The 18,786-nt window shown below is 37.2% G+C and overlaps 1 long non-coding RNA gene across 1 annotated transcript; it reads right to left on the reverse strand.

Annotated features, from left to right (window-relative positions):
- Positions 1–4,763: 4,763 nt before the first annotated feature.
- LOC114488046 (uncharacterized) lies at positions 4,764–12,734 on the reverse strand. The gene is made up of 3 exons (XR_003683735.2): positions 12,623–12,734; positions 10,831–10,938; positions 4,764–4,837 (listed from the first exon to the last, which is right to left on the reverse strand). It is a non-coding gene; the product is annotated as an uncharacterized lncRNA (long non-coding RNA).
- Positions 12,735–18,786: the final 6,052 nt, after the last annotated feature.

The following is an 18,786-nucleotide window of genomic DNA, read 5'->3' on the forward strand; positions in this document are numbered from 1 at the left end:
AAAAAAAAAAAAAAAAAAAATCATAAGATTGCCGCTGGGCCTGCGCGTCCGGAGCCTGTGCTCCGCAACGGGAGAGGCCACAACAGTGAGAGGCCCGTGTACCACAAAAAAAAAAAAAAAAAAAAAATCATAAGATTAAATAAAACTACACTCAGATGCCATTTTTCACCTCAGACTGGCAGAGATGAAAATATTCGATAATACTCTGTCAGCAACAGAGTACAGACTACAACAGAGAAACAGGCATTCTAATATATACATTGCTAGTAACTGTAGATTGATATGATATCTATGAAGGGCAATTTCACAAATTCAACCAAAATTTCAAGTATGTATGTCCCATGATGCAGCAGTTCCATTTGTAAGGATTTTACCTAAAATGAGTTTGCTTATGTGAGAAATGTCAGATGTACAAAGTTGCTTATTGAAACATAGTTTGTACTGTATAAGGACAAGGTTGGAATCAACCTGAATGTCCTTAAATTGGCAAATAGTTAAACAAACTATGATCTACCTGTACAATAGAATTCAGAGAATTCACAGAAAATGATTCAAGGATAATCTTTTACGTTAATATGTAACAAATTCTAACATATTGTTAAATAAAGCAGTATGTGATTATTTGTATAAAAGGAGGGAAAAAAGAAAAAGCAATATATATAATTGAAATATATAATGTAAAAACTATAAAATATATATAATTAAAAATACATAAAATAATATATTGAATGATACATAAGAAAACTGAAAAATTAGTTGCCTTTATAAAGAGGAATTAAGTGGCCAGGAAAAAAGGATAGAAATTTTATCACTCTATCTCTTTCTATGCATTTTAAATTTAGACCCACATTATTAAATTTCTAATTCAGTTAATTAAATACATTCATTTTATTGTGTGTTTTAGTACATAATAGATTATGTATGTTTTACATGTAAACATGTAAAACATGTAGGCTTAACTCAGAATTTGTTCCTATAAATCACTATATGTGTGTATATTAAACAAAAGACAGAAAACAAACAGATATCAAAAAATATTTTTAAAGGTATAAAATATATGACAAAAATAAAGGAAAATATATCAATTAAGTGTAAGGGGGTTAATCCTTCTTATAATTAATAAAGACAACAACCATAACAACAGATTAAATGTGTTGATCTCACAAATATTTAAATATACTATTTTGTTTAATTCTCTAATCGTATGAAGAAAGTACTTTTATTATGCTTACTAAAAGATGAAGAAAATGAAAGTGAATAGGGTTAATTAATTTGCACAAGAACAAATAGCTAAAAATGAAGAATTATGTCTGCCTCCAAAATCAGCAGAGTATTATGGCATTAAATATAAAATTATAAACCTCTTAAAGAAAAATACAGCCATACCGGCTTAAAGAATAACAATCCATATGCTACTTAAAACTGCAAAAACAAAATCACAAATATGTTAAAAATAAAAGAAATTATATACATGTCAGATAAATATAAACAATAACAGAAGTGACTGAGAATAGTAGGTGCTAAATCAAAATTTTTCAAAAATAGGAAAAAAGGAAAAAGGAAGGGTTGGAGGAAAACAGAAATGGAGGGAGGAAGGGAGGGAGGGAGAAAAAGGATTTGTAATAGAGAAGCAGGATTTTAACTTCTGGTAAATGTGGTCTAGGCAATTTGAGCCAACCATCTCACTGAAGGCAACTGAAAAAAGAAAAAGAAAAATATATCTTAAAGTATCAATGCCCTAATGATACAGTAAGGAATAATTTTGCCCAAATCTCGAAGCTCAAAAGAGGAAGCCTAGTTTACTAAGCCACTTTTTCCTTGAGGGCATTTGCAAAATAAGTTTTGATGGATTTGCAGGGAAGGAGTACAAAAGCCAAAGTTAGCCCAAGATAATTAATCCCCTTCAAACTGGCCAAGGTCTGATATAACTTCCAAAGTGTTCCATCTTCAGAGTGAATTGAAAGTAAGATGCCTCTTATGTAGATTTGTGGCCTGCATACATATCACCAGAATGGCCCAGAGGGCAGCACATAAGGACCAAGAACCAGCAGAAATAAAAGATCTCTAAAACCAACTCACAAAAACTTGAGATAGTGGAGTTATCAAAATTTATAGTTATAAAATAACTAGGCTTACTATGTTTAAGAGGAGAGAAAAAATGCTTGGAAATATCTTCAAGGAGGGAAAAAAACCAAAAAAAGTAAATTAAGCAAGAGGCCATAAAACTAGAAATAAGAACTCACATTAAAACAAATACCCATAAACAAGGTTTAAAATACCCTGTTTAGGGCTTCCCTGGTGGCGCAGTGGTTGAGAATCCGCCTGCCGATGCAGGGGACACGGGTTCGTGCCCCGATCCGGGAAGATCCCACATGCCGCGGAGCGGCTGGGCCCGTGAGCAATGGCCACTGAGCCCGCGCGTCCGGAGCCTGCCCTCCGCAACGGGAGAGGCCTCAACAGTGAGAGGCCCGCATACCGAAAAAAAAAAAAATACTCTGTTTAGATCAAAAAATAAAATTAAAACCTAAGAAATTATGAAATATTGGTTTAAAACAGCATCTGGAAAAAAAAAAAAAAAAAAAGTCAAAAAAAAAAAAAAAAAAAAACAGCATCTGACTGGCATCTCTTAACGCAGCTTGTTCAAATTTTCCCATAATATAGCTTTTGAAGTGTCAGAAAAAGACAGGATAAAAAGAAAAGTTAGACTGATAATGGTAATATCAGAATCTGTAGGGAATATACACAAAACTACTCAGCTGATAGAACTAAAAAAAAATCCACTTAGGCTTTTTCTCACTTACATCTAAGAGTTGCCACATAAAACAGACACAACTTTAAAAGAGATAGTAAGAAAATATTTCATATGTTCATCATTGCCTTCTGATCCGAGCATCCAATGAGAAGACACTCTTATAATCTGTATATACAGTGGTTCTCTTCTTCCTTGCAAACAAACTTCAATTTTGCTTTTGGCAGCAACTAGTCCAGCTAAAAATGTCACTTTCCAGCTGAACTTGCAATTAGGACTGGCCTTGTAACTTCATTCTAGCTAATTAATGTAAAAAGGGATTAAATGGGTAGAATTTTCAGGAAAAAGCATTTTAAGTGGCAGATTCTCATTGCACATGTTTTTACCCATTTTATTTGCTCTTTTTCCTGCTTGTATGGCAATACGGCTGCTATCTTGTCACCCCAAGGACAAAAGCCTCATGGTAAGGATGGTGGAACAGTGAGACACAGCCAAGTCCTGGTGGCATCATTGTATCTTCATACCGGCCCTGGCTGCCTGTGCCTCCTTGTGGCCTTTTTGTTACATGAAAAACAAGCAAGCAAAAACACATGCCTATATGTATAAAACCACTGTCAGTTGTTTTTCTGATACGTAATGGTGAACTCTTTTTGTAATTTATATATTTGGGGTCTAGAGCTCACAGAAAACTGAAGAGTTACCTTCTACCATTGAAGGCTGACTTCTGAGTGGTTAGAGGGCCTCTGTTCCTCCACGCTCCTGCCACTCAGAATACATTTCAACTCCTCAGGCTACATTCAAAGCTCTGTAGTCAAACATACTCCACCTATTCAATCATTTGTCTGGATGTTCCTTATCATTAGTCCAACATGTTTCTGTCAAGAAAACTGCAAAGCCAAAGACAGTTCTGATCCCCAGTCTTTGTAAGTCACTCCTGTAAGATTTCCCAGACTGTCTTGTTCTTGTCGATTTCTCCCTTCTATGAACTCTCTTTGTACTTACTAGCTATATCAATTTGCCACTTAATAATACACCCTTCTACAATGTTATTTACGTCACATGTATATATCCTGTATTTTCAACCAGATTGAATGTTTTTAGATACATCTCCTTCAACCCTTAGTACAGTGCGATAAGTAGGACATGTCTAACATCTTTGAATAAATCATGAAAAAATGATGAATAAATAAATCTTTTCACATTCCTGATTATAGTGATGATGATGCAAGTTTCTTTTCAAAAGGCTTATCACATCTTTCTCATTTCTACTTACTCCAAAAGAATATGAGGCATAACATGATAATACATCCTAGTGAATCACCTAGGCAACTCCATAATGGCATCCTTCAGAATACTGGACACCTGTTGTTTCTTATCCTCTCATATGAAACATCCTGTAACAATAAAGAAAAATGCATTACTGTGTGGCATCATTCTTTGTTTTCATCCATGTGAATTTTGTAATATTAAAATGGTTCTAGAAATTTGGATATTATAAAATATTTTTAAATTGGTGTGTGTTACATACTGAAGTGGAATAAAATATTTTGCTTCATTTTTCAAATAGAATAGAAAGTACTGTAATTCTTATTTCAATTTTAGATTTTTTTTAAAGTAATGTATAATTATACTCTTTTACTAATGGAAACTAACATTTGCGAGGCATTTGTATTTATGAGGTGTTTTCACATCTATATCCTCATTTATACCTCTCAGCAAGATGGCAATTATTTCCATTCATATATGAAGAAACTCAAGTATGTAAAGTGACCTACAGTAAGTGCCCAAACTGGAAAGTGTTCACAAGTCTTTTGATTCCAAATCCAAAGTGCATTTGAATACTCCCTTTGGGCTTCAAAGGAAGAGCTTCCATTGAATGTTAAATTTAAGATCGGGAATAATAAGGTACTTTCTATGGGTTTAAGGTTTAAACACTTTCTACTTTTTTTGTGAAAGAAGGAGTCATTACTATCTGACATGGTATTTAATAGCATAAGATCTAGAGGCAGAATACCTGGGTTTGAAGTCTTTTCAGTTATAGGATGCCAGGAAAATTATTTAACTTCTCTTGTGCTTCAAATTCCTAATCTGTGAAATCAATGCAATAATAGCACTTAGCTCATGGAATTTATGTGAATTATAAAGTGCTCACCACAGTATCTATCATCATACAGTCAATTTTCAAAATGTTATTATCACTATTATTATTTCTTAAAGATGACTAGCACTTAATTCTGAATAATATTTATTATCTATATACTATGCCCTGCACATGGCACATTATCTTTGTGTCTCATTTACTTTTCCAAATATTCAATCCTGCAAGGCAAATGTGATTATTCTCATTTTACAAATAAAGATACTGAAGTTGAGAGTGCATGGCTAGGTAGCAAGTCCAAGGCTTCACCCACAGGTATTCGCCTATGTTCATCTAATCTCAACCCTTGTTCTTTTCATCTCTGTCTGCTGCCTCTTTGACTGGGTAAATGGACTGAATTTCATGTGTGCCTTAGTTTGGTAAACTCTTAGAGATGGTGTGTACAGTGTTCCCAGAGGACAGAATGCTGTTCTCCCCCAGCATGGGATCAGAGAGTCTTTGTGCTCAGCCAACGCACTGACTGAATCAGGACTGCCTGTGCTGCCCAAGTATAGTCCCAGGAGGAAGGTTGCTGTTTACCCTAGGTTCTCGGATCATTTTATGCAACTCCAATAGCCACTGCTTTCAACAATGATTCTCTTACTCTAGCTGAAATGAAGAACAGTCTGGGAGATAGATTTATGCTGAGAATACTGAGCTTAATCTTTCCCTCTCACCACCACCTCCATCCAATATAGAAAACTCTAAGAAATCTAATGGATTCAAAATAATAATATACTTAAATTAATTTAGGTACCTTATCTTTTGTTTACTAATAAAAATCTTCACCATACAATTTATTTGTGAAGAGTTGTGAAGTGGTTAAGAGAAATGTAATTTACAGAACTGTAGAAATAATGTAAAAAATTTTCAAGGTATGGGAACAGACTGGAAGTAGCAGGAGGTCTCTAAAGTGGGACCTTGGTTTAGGAGGTAGCTGGATTGGTTTAGGAATTAAGATTACAGTGGGTATAAATCCTGGTCTCTAAATGCAAGTTTGCAAGATAGGGTCCATTATTTTCTTTCAGTCAAATTAAATCTGATTTTCTCACATCATTCATTTGACAAGAAACTCCATTCCAGTCTTAACTGGATCTCCCAAGACAGTACAAGTCAAAGAAGTGCCTGGTCCATGGTGCTTGGATGGAAGAGGAAGGACCTCTAGCCTCTTGTCCATTATGGCCACCATGGTCACCCTCATTTTCAGAACCTACAGTGTCTAAAAGACCAGAGGGTCTTTGCTCTGGACTGTATGTTTGAAACAGGAATATTTACCAAGGTCAAGAACTGTAAAGCATACAGTTCAGCATCCCTAGGTAAATTATATGGCTGTCCCTTTTCATGTCTTTCTTCCTCAAGGTACCATCGCTAAGTGGCAGGACATTGTTTCCTCTATTCCAATCCTTACCTATTTTCCAGTTTCTTTTATCGTCTTAAAATACCTTTCCCTCCTAATAACTCATATTCCTTTCAAAGTTACTTCCTTCTCCTCAAAAGCAATAATCACAACTTCTTCAATAAATTTTTAAAAAATTTGAAAACAAAGAATATTTAACAGCTAAATTTTCACCATCTGAGGTTAAGTGAAAACCTGCATGGCACAAAACTGTAGATGTCAGGTGAAAATATTCATGTAATATTTGTGTACAAATTCATATATAGAAAATAAAAAACTAGAAAAAATACATCAAAATGCAAAGACTGAGAAAACATATCAAAATGCTAACAATAGTTATTTTTATCTTTATACTGATTTTTTTTCCATATTTGCTGGAGTCTCACTGGGGGTATAGTAACAGGAAGCTGGAAGGTACAACAGGAGACCAGAAGAAGAAGCATATAACTCTACATGAGGAGGTTATGAAATGACATAGTTCTGGTCTCCCCAGCATGCTCAGTCAATGGCTAGAAGTATCCCTGGGGAGCATGTGACTCAGTTTTAAAACTGCAGAATACTCAAAGTTGTGTTGGATGGAGACTGCCACCCAACTACCGTCTTTGCTGTAGACTCTCCTAGAGATCTAAGCAATGCACCTTCACTGGCTTGCATAGTCTACCCCCTTGCACTGCAATGATCCACAAATCTATACTTGTTCAGGAGAAGCTCCTTTATGGTTCTTGTGGACATCTCCAACTGAGGGGAAATTTAGAAGTGGAAGTTAGTAGAATGAACTTCAGAACTATAGCACCCATTGGTTCAGTTGGTGTCAGGGCCACACAGGTACTCAACTTCCCCCTCCTCCACTATCCATTCTAAATTCCTCTTTCAGTTATCACTGTTGCAGGACTTCGGGATATACCAGGTGGTGTGACTCAAACCCTCATTCTTAAGTGGTCTGGGCTCTTGGTAATATTATCCTTCTTAAGCCAGGGTTGCTGCATGTGTTACAATTACAAATGGCATGGCATTTATAATTGACATGGGTAGTTACAATTGGTGTGGGAGAACCAAAAGATGTCCAATTGGATTATCTAGGCCCCACGTGTATTATTCCTTACCTCTATTACGTATAAGCAACCCTACTTCCTCCTGTTTATCAGAAGCAATCATTTCTTATACACAAAGAATCCAAAGTGCAATCATATCTTGTATTTCAATGAGATCTTTGTTGTGTTCCCTGGCAAGAGTATGCTCCCTTCACAGATCAGGATCACTAAACCTGCATAGCCTAGAGCTGTCAGAACAGGAAACACAAATTCCTCCTGTGAGGTTGGGGTCGGGGGCTGGGGGGCTGGGCACAATTTCATTTTATTCTTATGATGGACTAATGCTGCGCCAAACTGAATCTTATGATTTAATTTCAGCAAAACTCTACTAATAGTCAGTACTTCTGGACAGAGAGTCACATAGTACTCTAAGGCCAAGTATTCTGTTTCAGTAGGGCCCAGAGACATCCCAGAAGCTATTATTAGAAAGGTGTATAACTCTCTGCTGCAGGTAGCATGGTTGTGCTCTAGAAGCAGAGCCTGCATTGTGGTTCTCCCACTGGGGCTTACTATTAATTCTACCCTAAATCTTTTTCTACCCATGAAACCTTAACATCAAAAGGTCTGCTGGATTGCATTTGCAGTTAAGCCTGCTACAGAGTCTTTACCTGTTTTGGCCCCATTCAACACTGCCAGTAGGTATATGGATCATAGAAGTATTCCCAGGTTTAGAATGTATTGCCTTCACCACTCAAAGAGGCCTAGCGGGTGCTATGCTTACTTATTTATAACAGGAAATGCAAGATGCAGTGATAGGTCTTTTATTTCAGAGGAGATACACTAGCATGCCCCTGATAATGCCCCTAAATCTTTACTGAAGTAGCCAGTTCCTGAATTTCCACAGGGTTATTTATCACCCTTAGGGGTACGTGTCTCTTACAAAGGTCTCCACCATGCTAACCAGCTCTTGCTCATTTTGCCTAGTCAGTCTGTGGTCATGGGTTTAATAAATCAATATCATATACTGCAGAATGTCCAACTGGCCCAGAGTCTTCAGACTATATTATGGCCAAGCATGAGGGAGTTAACATAGCCCCAGGGCAAAACTGAATGAAAATTTGAACTGTTTTCAGAAAAAGAAAAACTGCATTTGCTAAATCAAAAGCCACGTACCATACATCTGAGACCTTCTTAATCTGTTACAGTAATGATTCTGTATTCATCAAGTAAGCTGCAATTTGGGCTACTATTTTTTTGAGCTTGAAGTAGTCTACAATCATCTTCAACACATCTGGTCTGTTTAGGGGTTGGACCAGTGAATTAAATGGAAATATGATAGATACCACCACCCTGCAGCCTTTAGGTCTTTACTGGTGACACTAATCTCGGCCAACTCCTGTGATAAATTGTTGTTTTTAATTTACTACATTGGCCAAGAGGGCAGGAGGAACCAGTTTCAGCAACTTCCACTTGCCTTCCCCACTATGACAACTATTACCCCATAGGTCAAGGACCTAATATGGTGGTTACTTAAGTTGCCAAGAATTTTAATCATTGTTATCAATTTGGGGACTAGGAAATGCCCACCAAATCAATGTAAACCAGACTTTATCCAAGATTCCATTTATCACCTGTCTCCTGTAAGCATGTTTCCAGTACACAGTGATCTAAGTAAATGGCTATAGACAGTGATGTACTGATAAATACTTTAACAATTAGCCCTCTGGGGATGGGTAGCGGGGAGAGGGAGAACAACCTCTTTCATAATGTTTGCTGATTTCCAGGGTATAAATATTCCCACCGTGGCCAGTTTCAGGCTTCCATCAAAGATCTGCAAAGAGATGCACGTTTCAACTCCTTGGACCTGGCAAGAGTCAGCTCCAGCACACTACTGGCTGTAGGTCCTTTTAGGGTAGAATTGCCACAGTATTATAGAATCTTACCCCTGACAACCCAGCGATGTCTTTATTCAGTGGATTCCAGATCTGAAAATTGACTCAGGTTCAGGAAGTGAGCCTAGCCCTCAACTTCCTGTTTATCCATTCCTGCCTTCTTCTGATTGTAGACATTATGTAGCATCCTTGTTGGTTGTCCATCTGTTTTGCCCCTTGGGATACCATGTTCTTTTAAGTACCTCCACAACTCTGTGGTCAAGCACCCTTGACATTACCAGTTGTGATGGTAATTGTAGCTGACTGGCTCCTGGTGAATAAGCACTGCCAATTGTCCTCTATTATTTTGGGGCTCTATCATCCCTATAGCCATAAAGGAATCCAGCTCTGTGACTGCTTTTCCTATCATTATACCTAGTCTTTAGGGAAAAGTAACCATTGAACTTATTAGTGAAGCTTGTGCCTTTACACCAGCACATCCCTGACAGCCTTGATGAATGTTGTATCCTCTGGACTTATGCATAATTCTTTGGTGAGTCCTCTGGCCTCACAAAATATATCCATATCAGAATGTTCACTCCCTGAGCCTTTCCATTTCTTCCTCTACCACTTGCCAAGACAATTCAGGCATTTCTATTTCACTCCTTGTGGATCATCACTTTCTCTGAGTTCTAAGAGCCACCCTAGGAGTAAATTTTCCCTATCTCCTAGCATAACTTGTCAAGAAGTTAAATTCTGTGTCCTGAGAAAGTACTTCCAAGTTAGTGAATTCTTGCTTATTCAATATTATTTATGGACCCCTTAATCAAGAACCCTTAAAATCCAATCCCAGACATAATTCTTTATCTCCTGCTATAAGCATGCTAGCTTATTCTTGCAGGTTCTTTGGGGATATAATCTTCCCTTCCTTATTAGGCTCAGCCCATCTCCACCTGGGTTATGCTGAGATTCAATCCTAAGAATTGTCCTGAAAGCCAGGAAAAGAGATGGGGGTAATGCTGTTGACTTGCAGAGGAGAGAAATCTATATTGTAGTCCCATATTGGGGAAGTTCTAGCTCTTATTAGGAAGAGGTTGGCTACTTCATCAAGCTCTGGGTTCTAAGCCAAATTTCTTAGGGTGGCAGCCCCCTGATAACCCTATCATGTATTTCAGTGGTCCTAGGTTTTCCCAACCAGGTCCCTGACCTTAACATAACAGATCTCTCTGGACTGAGCATTTAAAATTCTCTGGAGCTCTTATATTAAGGTCTGATCTTACTCCTCAGTTGTGCCCACTCTTCCACTACATGAAATAAGGGCCAAGAGCCCTGTGGCTCTCATACATAATCATTTTAACTACTCTCATTTTTTCAATATACCTCTGCTAAGCATCAATACAACTTATTAATAACCAGCCAACTGCCCTGTTCCTCTAGATATTGTTCCAGCCACACTTTTGAAATTCCTGAATCATCTCACTATTGAGGTCTTTTCACCAGACTTTTTACCAGATCAGTATTGGTAAAAGTTTCAGCCATTGGCCTATCACTTTGTGACAGGCTTTTCCATGCCTGACATCTACATGAGATAGAGTTCCTCTTGACAGCTAGGCAGTGAATGAGTCAGTCCTCAAGCTCCATCTTACCTACAACCTGGTTTCTTAGGCCATTGCTGGTATCATTGATACAGTTCTCCAGGAAAAAGATGACAATGTGGATTCAGGCATGCAAGACATTTATTGGGGGTAAAATTTCTGTGAAAAATAAAGGAGAGAAGAAGGTAGCAGAAGGAGTAGGCATTGAAAGAAATGATAAACTCATACTGGAGTAGGCATTGTGAGGACCCCTGTCCTGACGGTAGAGGAAGTTCTTCAATTAAACCTCAGTTCTGCTTTCTTGGAAAAACTTCCTCACCCATTTGTTTCCATGGACATTGACTTGATTCTCTGACAGGAATAGGGTTTTTGACTATTACCTCCTATGTCATATCCATAATGACTACTAGGGACTATGCCTTCCCTGAGGGATAGTCGGGCAAGTTTGGAAGCCCAAAGTTTATGACTTGGATAGTCACAAAGTTTATTAGACTAGGCTCATGGTTTCTTTGGCAAAATAATCTCCTCAAAAATTTAGAAATCTGCAGATATATTTGTTTCCTATCAACTTCATGTGTCAACATAAGTTCTTTTCTAAACATAGCACATAGGCTAACATTGTTTCCTTGCTCTCTTTCTCCCAGGCCTCCATTTTACCTTAATTTGCATCCATTGAGACCATTTGAGTATAGGCTTGACTGAGAAGTCCATACCTCAATCTGCTCTTTTGCAGCAGGGCTAGGTCCCTTTGTTTGAAAAATCTTCATGAGAGACGTTTGAGCAACAAAGGTCCTCTCTCTTGACATATGAGGTACAAAAGTTTTTCTAAACCTGTAAGTTCCCAAAAGAAATTTCTCTTCCGTTTAATCTCTACTGGCAAACCTACCGATTCTTGACTAAGTTCATTTTTTTCCCTGCTATATATACCTTGTTAAAAGCATCATGGAGCAGACAACACAGGACATTTTGACTCTTTACAAACACTTCCCTTAAAGTTTTAGGCCTAGTAAGCATTCATTCTGCCTTCAAATTTATCACAGGCAATTGACTTACCAAACACTTTACCACAACATCCAAGGATGGCAGATTTCAAGCTTAACTGCTAAGACAATGCCACATAGTTTGGGTTTCTCTTATGGTCAGAATATGGCTTAAAGTTACAAATTCTAGATAATAGAAAGGGTGATCTAACAAAAGAATCAAAAAATTCAGTGGCTTAAGAACTATACAAGTTCATATCTTTCTCATGAAATATTCTAGAGAGGGTGTTTCACAGGATTAGCAATTGATAGTAGCTCTACCATCTTCAACATTGTGGCTCTGATCATAATCTTTTCAAGCCTACAGAGCATGGAGGCACACATATAGAAGTCTAAAAGAGGCATAAATTACTTCTGCTCACATAATATTTGGGGGAATTTATTCATGTGAGATAATTCCAAGGGGCTTGAGGAATGTATTGCTACAATTCTAGCTACAATTCTATCAATATGAAAGAAAATAAGAATGTATTCTCATTGACAGCTTACTCTAAGCTTTCTGAACAGTGTCAGGTATTTCAAATTATTTTCTCAAATTCAACATGTCCATAACATAGCTCATTATTTTCCCGCATATTCAACTCTTCATCCTGCTTTTTCTACATCTGTTAATGGCATCACCATTCATCTAGTTATCCCTTCTCAATATATTGGAGTGATGGTTGGCTCTTTCCTCTCTTTCATTACCCATATCCAACTGGATGCCAATAAATTACTTGTTCTTCTTGGTTGGTGCCCTCCACATCATTCTCTTTTTTCTGTTTCCACCTCACCAATTTAGGCTAGTCCTCATTACGACTTACCTCAATTGTTGTGATGACTTTCTGAGTTGTCTGCACAGCTCCAAATGTTTCCCAGTTTTCCATATAACCTGATGAAGTAGTCTTTCCAAAGCATATCTCTGAACTATTACCTTTATGTTCAGTGGTTCCTCAGGGCCTATACAAAATTATATACAAATTAACCTGCTATCCAATCTGAATAGTCTTGTATTCTATGTCTTTGGCTTGTAATCCAAAAAGGATTAGTTGTCAATGCCCAAATAAATGAATGTGTTTTTCTACTTCCAAGCTTTTGCTAATCTTATTCTGCACTTTGAAATTCACTTTTCCCCTATTTTTAGAGAAAGCATAGGCTCGGGTGACCTGATTTCTAATCTTAGCCCCACCACTAGCTTGTTGACCTTGACAGGTCATGTAATATCTCTGAGCCTCTGTTTCATCACTTCTAAAATGAGAATAAAACACCCACTTCACAGGGTTGTTTTTAGGAATAAATACAATTAACTTCAATAAAGTGCCTATAGATAAGCATTCAATTAAAGTCAATTTGCTTTCTCTCTATTGAAATTTTGCCTATTTCTATTATTACTTGCTCCATTAAGTCTATTGTATTAGTTACACTATTGCTAGTCTTGTCACAGATAAATTCCCAAATATCACTGTGTTTGTGTAGTTGGGTTTGCTCTCTTAAACCTCTGCTACTGCCACAAGATAAGCATGTCCTGTGTAGTCCACTGGTCTAAGGTGAATAAGAGATATACGGAATAGATCTCAACACAATGTGTAGCTGAAAAGAAGTACAGCTAAGACCTTAGTCTAGCCAAATCCTAGTCAACTCATAAATGTGGGTAAGAGAATAAATGATTTGTTGTCTTAGGCCACTGAGTTTGGAGTGGCTTGCTATGAAGCATTACTGTAACAAAACTGATAGATAAACGTAATACTAAACATAGTACACTCAACAGACACTCAATAAATTGTACAAAGTTGATTTAAGTAAAAAACAACTGTAATCACAATACTGATAATTGTGTTCCCTTAAAGGAAAAAGTTTATTAGCAAAAAATAATTTTATAAGACCCTCAGCTTTTTCATTGTCAGAAACAGGTGATTCAAAAACCAGCACCTTGGAGGAGGGTGGGACAAGATGGAGTAGGGAGATCCTGGGCTTGCCTCTTCCCATGAACACAAACCATAATTACTACTTCATATAGAGAAACTATCTCTGAGAATAACATGAATACTAACAGAAAAGTTTTTCCACAACTAAAGGTAAAAAGGAAAAGCCACACTGAGATGACCAGGAGGGGCAGAGACATGGTCTGGCTGAGACTCATACCTGCAGTGCTGCAGTCCATCAGTGGGAGGGGTATCACAGCCTTGGAGGTTCTCCCTGAAGACCAAAGGTTCTGAATCCCATATTGGGCTCCCCAGCTCAGGGGACTTGCACTGAGAAGATGAGCCCCATAGTATCTGGCTTTGAAAACCAGAGGGTCTTACCTCCAGGTGAGTCAGAGGAATATAGGAAACCAAGACTCTGCTCTTAAAGCATGCATGCAAAACCTGACTTGCTCCTAGTCCCAGCACAGAGGCAGCAGTCTGAAAAATGACATGATGGAGACTCACTGACTAAGTCTAAGTGCATGTGCCCAAGGGGCATGGGTCTGTTGAAACTTTCTCTGGGAATGGAGCACCTGGTGGGCACCAGTTTGTGTGTGTGTGTGTGTGTGTGTGTGTGTGTGTGTATGTGTGTGTACTTACCCAACAACTAGAGTAACAATGGAGCACCTGGTGGGCACCAGTTTGTGTGTGTGTGTGTGTGTGTGTGTGTGTGTGTGTATGTCTCATCCTCTACCTAGATGGCCTGGTACTGAGAGGAACCATTTCTGAATCTCCCCAACTAACCTGTTAGTAGCATTCACCTCACCCCAGGCTCACCTGTGGACCCAACAGAATCAGCACCCCTCCAAAGTGCCCCCCATTCGCCAGACCCAGCTGCTATCTTCAGTTGGCAGTGGAGCCCATCCAAAGTGGCCCCCTTGCCCTGACAGACCTGATGTGCACCCTCGGCTGGCAGCAAAGCTCCTCCAAAGTGGACCCACACCCTGCCAGTCCTTGCAGGTGCTCTTAGCTGGCAATGGAGCCTCTCCAAAGTGGCTGTACACCACACCAATTCTGGCTGGCACTAAAGCCTCTTCAAAGTGGCCCAGTGCCTTGCTAGTCCCACAGGAGCTCCTCCAAAGTGAACACTGCCTCCAAGGCTGGCACTGCACACTAGAGTAAATACAACAGTTGCAACCAAGCCTTACAGCCAGGCAGACCAGGAGCCAGTTCTGCACACTAGTGCAACCACAGCGAGTGTGGCCCAAACAACAGGAGAACACATGCAGAAGAACACAGGGGACATATCTGGAGCACCTAGCTCTGGTGCCCAGAGGGGAATGTGCTACTGAGTCACACAGGACACCTTCTACACAAAGCCACTCCTTAAAGACAGGGAGATGTAGTTAATTTACCTAATACACAGAAACAAACACAGAGTTAGGAAAAATTGGGAGACAAAGGGATGTGTTTCAAACAAAAGAATAAGACAAAAACTCAGAAAAATAACTAAACAAAACTGAAATAAGCAATCTTCCATATAAGAAGTTCAAAGTAATGATCATTAAGATACTCATGGAACTCAGAAAAATGGAGGAAAACAGTGAGAACTTCAACAAAGAAAAAATATTTAAAAAGTAATCAGAGCTGAAGAATACAATAACAGAAATAAAAAATAAACTAGAGGGAATCAGCAGCAGATTATATGATGCAGGGGAAAAAATAAGCAATCTGGAAAACAGGCTAGTAGAATTCACCCAATCAGAACAGCAAAAAGAAAAAAAATTATCAAAAAACTAAAGATGGTCTAAGGAACATTATAATAATATCAAGCATACTAAATTTCACATTATAGGGCTCCCAGGAGGAGAAGAGAGAAAGAAAGGGACAGAAAACCTATTTGGACAAATAATGGCTAAAAATTTTAGGGAACTTCACTTTTCCTAACCTGGGGAAGGAAATAGACCCCCATGTCCAGGAAGCACAGAGTCCTAAGTAAGATGAAATCAAAGAGATCCAGTCAAAGACACATTATAATTAAAATGTCAAAAGTTAAAGGGAGAGTCTTCAAAGCAGCAAGAGAAAAACAATTTGTTACAAACAAGGGAGCCCCATAAGACTATCAGCTGACTTTCCTGCAAAAACTTTACATGCCAGAGAGAATGGCATGACATATACAAAGTATTTAATGGAGAAAAAAAAAACAAACACCTTACAGCCAAAATACTCTATCTGGCAAGGTTATTAGGAATTGAAGGAGAAATAAAGAGTTTTCCAGACAAGCAAATATTAAAGGATTTCACAGCCACTAAAATGAACTCACAAAAAAATGTCAAAGGGAACTTTTTTAAACAGAAAAAAAAGACTGTACTAGAAATATAAAAATTATGAAAGCAAAAATATCCTTGGTAAAGGCAAAAATATAGTAAAGGCAGTGGATCAACCACTTATATATAGTATGAAGGTTAAAAGACAAAGCTAGTAAAATCTTATATATCAACAATGATTAGTTAAGGAATACACAAAATAATTGCGTTACAATATTGTATTAGTTTCTCATATAAAAAGGTGTTAAAGATGACATCAAAAACATAAAATATTGGGGGTAAGGAGTAAAAATGTAGTGCTTTTAGAACATGCTCAAACTTAAGCAACTATCAACTTAAAATTGACTGCTATATACATAGCATACATACAACAACATAGGTTGTTGTATAGGAATCTCATGGTAACCACAAGCCAAAAACAAATAATAATTATACAAAAAATAAGGATAAAGGAATGTAAACATAATGCTAAAGAAAGTCATCAAATCACAAGGGAAGAGAGCAAGAGAAGAAGAAAGTAAAAAATAAGAACAACAAAACTAACAAGAAAACAATTAACAAAATGGTAATAAGTACAAACTTATCAATAATTACTTTAAATGTAAGTGGACTAAATGCTCAATCAAAAGACATATGGTGACAATGTATATATTAAAAAGACACATATATATATGCTGTTTACAAGAGAATTACTTCAGAGCCAAAGACACACACAGACTGAAATTGAGGGGATGAAAAAATGGTATTCTATGCAAATGGAAACGAAAAGAAATCCAGGGTAGCAATACTTATATCAGAAAAAATGGACTTTAAAACAAAGCCTGAAGCAAGAGACAAAGAAGGACGTAACATAATGATATCGGAATCAATCCAAGAAGAACATATAACATTTTTAAGTATGTATGCACCCAACACCTAAATACATAAGCAAATATTAACAAACATAAAGGGAGATATTGCCAGTAATGCAATAGTAGAGGACTTCAACACCCCACTTACATCAATGGTTAGATAATTTAGACAGAAAATCAATAAGGAAACATTGGCATTAAGTGACACCTTAGACCAGATGGTGTTAATAGATATATACAGGACATTCACTCAGAAACAGCAGAATACACATTCTTGTCAAATGCACAGGGAACATTCTCCAGGATAGATCACACGTTAGGCAACAAAAACGTCTCAATAAATTTAAGAAGATTGAAATCATATCAAGCACCTTTTCTGACCACAACTTTATGAGTCTAGAAATCAACTCCAAGAAAAAAGCTGGAAAAAAAATATGTAGAGTTTAAACAACATGTTACTAAACAACCAATGGCTCATTGAAGAAATCAAAGAGGTCTAAAAATGCCTGGAGACAAAATTGGAAACACAACATTCCAAAAATCAATGGGTCAGAGCAAAGGCAATTCTAAGAGGGAAGTTTATAGCAAAACAAGCCTACCTCAGGAAATAAGAAAAATCTCAATTATGCAATCTAATCTTATACTTAAAAAAAAACTAGAGAAAGAACAAACAAGGCCCAAAGTTAGTAGAAGGCAGAAAATAATAAATCAGGTTGCACACAAATGAAATAGAGTTTAAAAAATTAGAAAAGATCAATGAATCTAAGAGTTGGTTCTTTGAAAAGATTAAAAAAAATTGATAAACGTTTAGCAAGACTCATTTAAGAAATAAAGAGAGAAGTCCCAATTAAATAAAATCAGAAATGAATGAGGAGAAGTTACAACCAACACTATGAAATACAAAATATTCTGGCATATAAAAAATTATATGCCAACAAATTGGACAACCTAGAAGAAATGGATAGATCTCTAGAAACATATAACCTTCCAAGACTGAATCAGGAAGAAATAGAAAATATGAACAAACCATTGTTACTACTGAAATTAAACCAGTAATCAAAAAACTCCCAACAAACAAAATTTCAGGACCAGATGGTTTCACAAGTGAATCCTAAAAAACATTTAAATAAGACTTACTACTTATCCTTCTCAAAGTTTCCCAAAAGTATTAAAGAGAAAGGAATGCTTCAGAACTCATTCTACAAGGCCAGCACCACCCTGATGCCAAAACTAGACAAAAACACCACACGCACACACAAAAAAATTACAGGCTAATATCACTGATGGATATAGATGCAAAAATCCTCTACAAAATGAATTCAACAATACATTAAAAGGGTCATACACCATGATCAAGTAGGATTTATTGCAGGGATACAAGGATGGTTTAATATCCCAAATAAATTAACATGACACACCACATTAACAAACTGAAGTATGAAAACCATATGATCATCTCAATAGATGCAGAAAAAGATTTTTACAAAATTCAACATGTATTTACAATAAAACCTCTCTACAAAGTGGGTAGAGTGGGAACATATCTCAACATAATAAAGGCCACAAACCCACAGCCAACGTCACACTCAATGGTGTTAAGCTGAAAGAGCCCTAAGATCAGGAACCAGACAAGGATGCCCACTTTCACTACTTTTATTCAACACAGCATTGGAATTCCTATTCCCAGCAATGGGACAAGCAAAAGCAATAAAATGTATCCAAATTGGAATGGAAAAAGAAAAACTGTCACTGTCTGCACATAACATGATACTATACATAGAAAATCCTAAAGGTGCCACCAAAAAACTATTAGAACTCATCAATGAATTCAGTAAAGTTGCAGGATACAATATTAATATAGAAATTTGTTGAATTTCTATACATTAACAACAAACTATCAGAGATA

Source organism: Physeter macrocephalus, chromosome 16 (genome assembly GCF_002837175.3).
Source record: "Physeter macrocephalus isolate SW-GA chromosome 16, ASM283717v5, whole genome shotgun sequence".
Classification (NCBI taxonomy): domain Eukaryota; kingdom Metazoa; phylum Chordata; class Mammalia; order Artiodactyla; family Physeteridae; genus Physeter; species Physeter macrocephalus.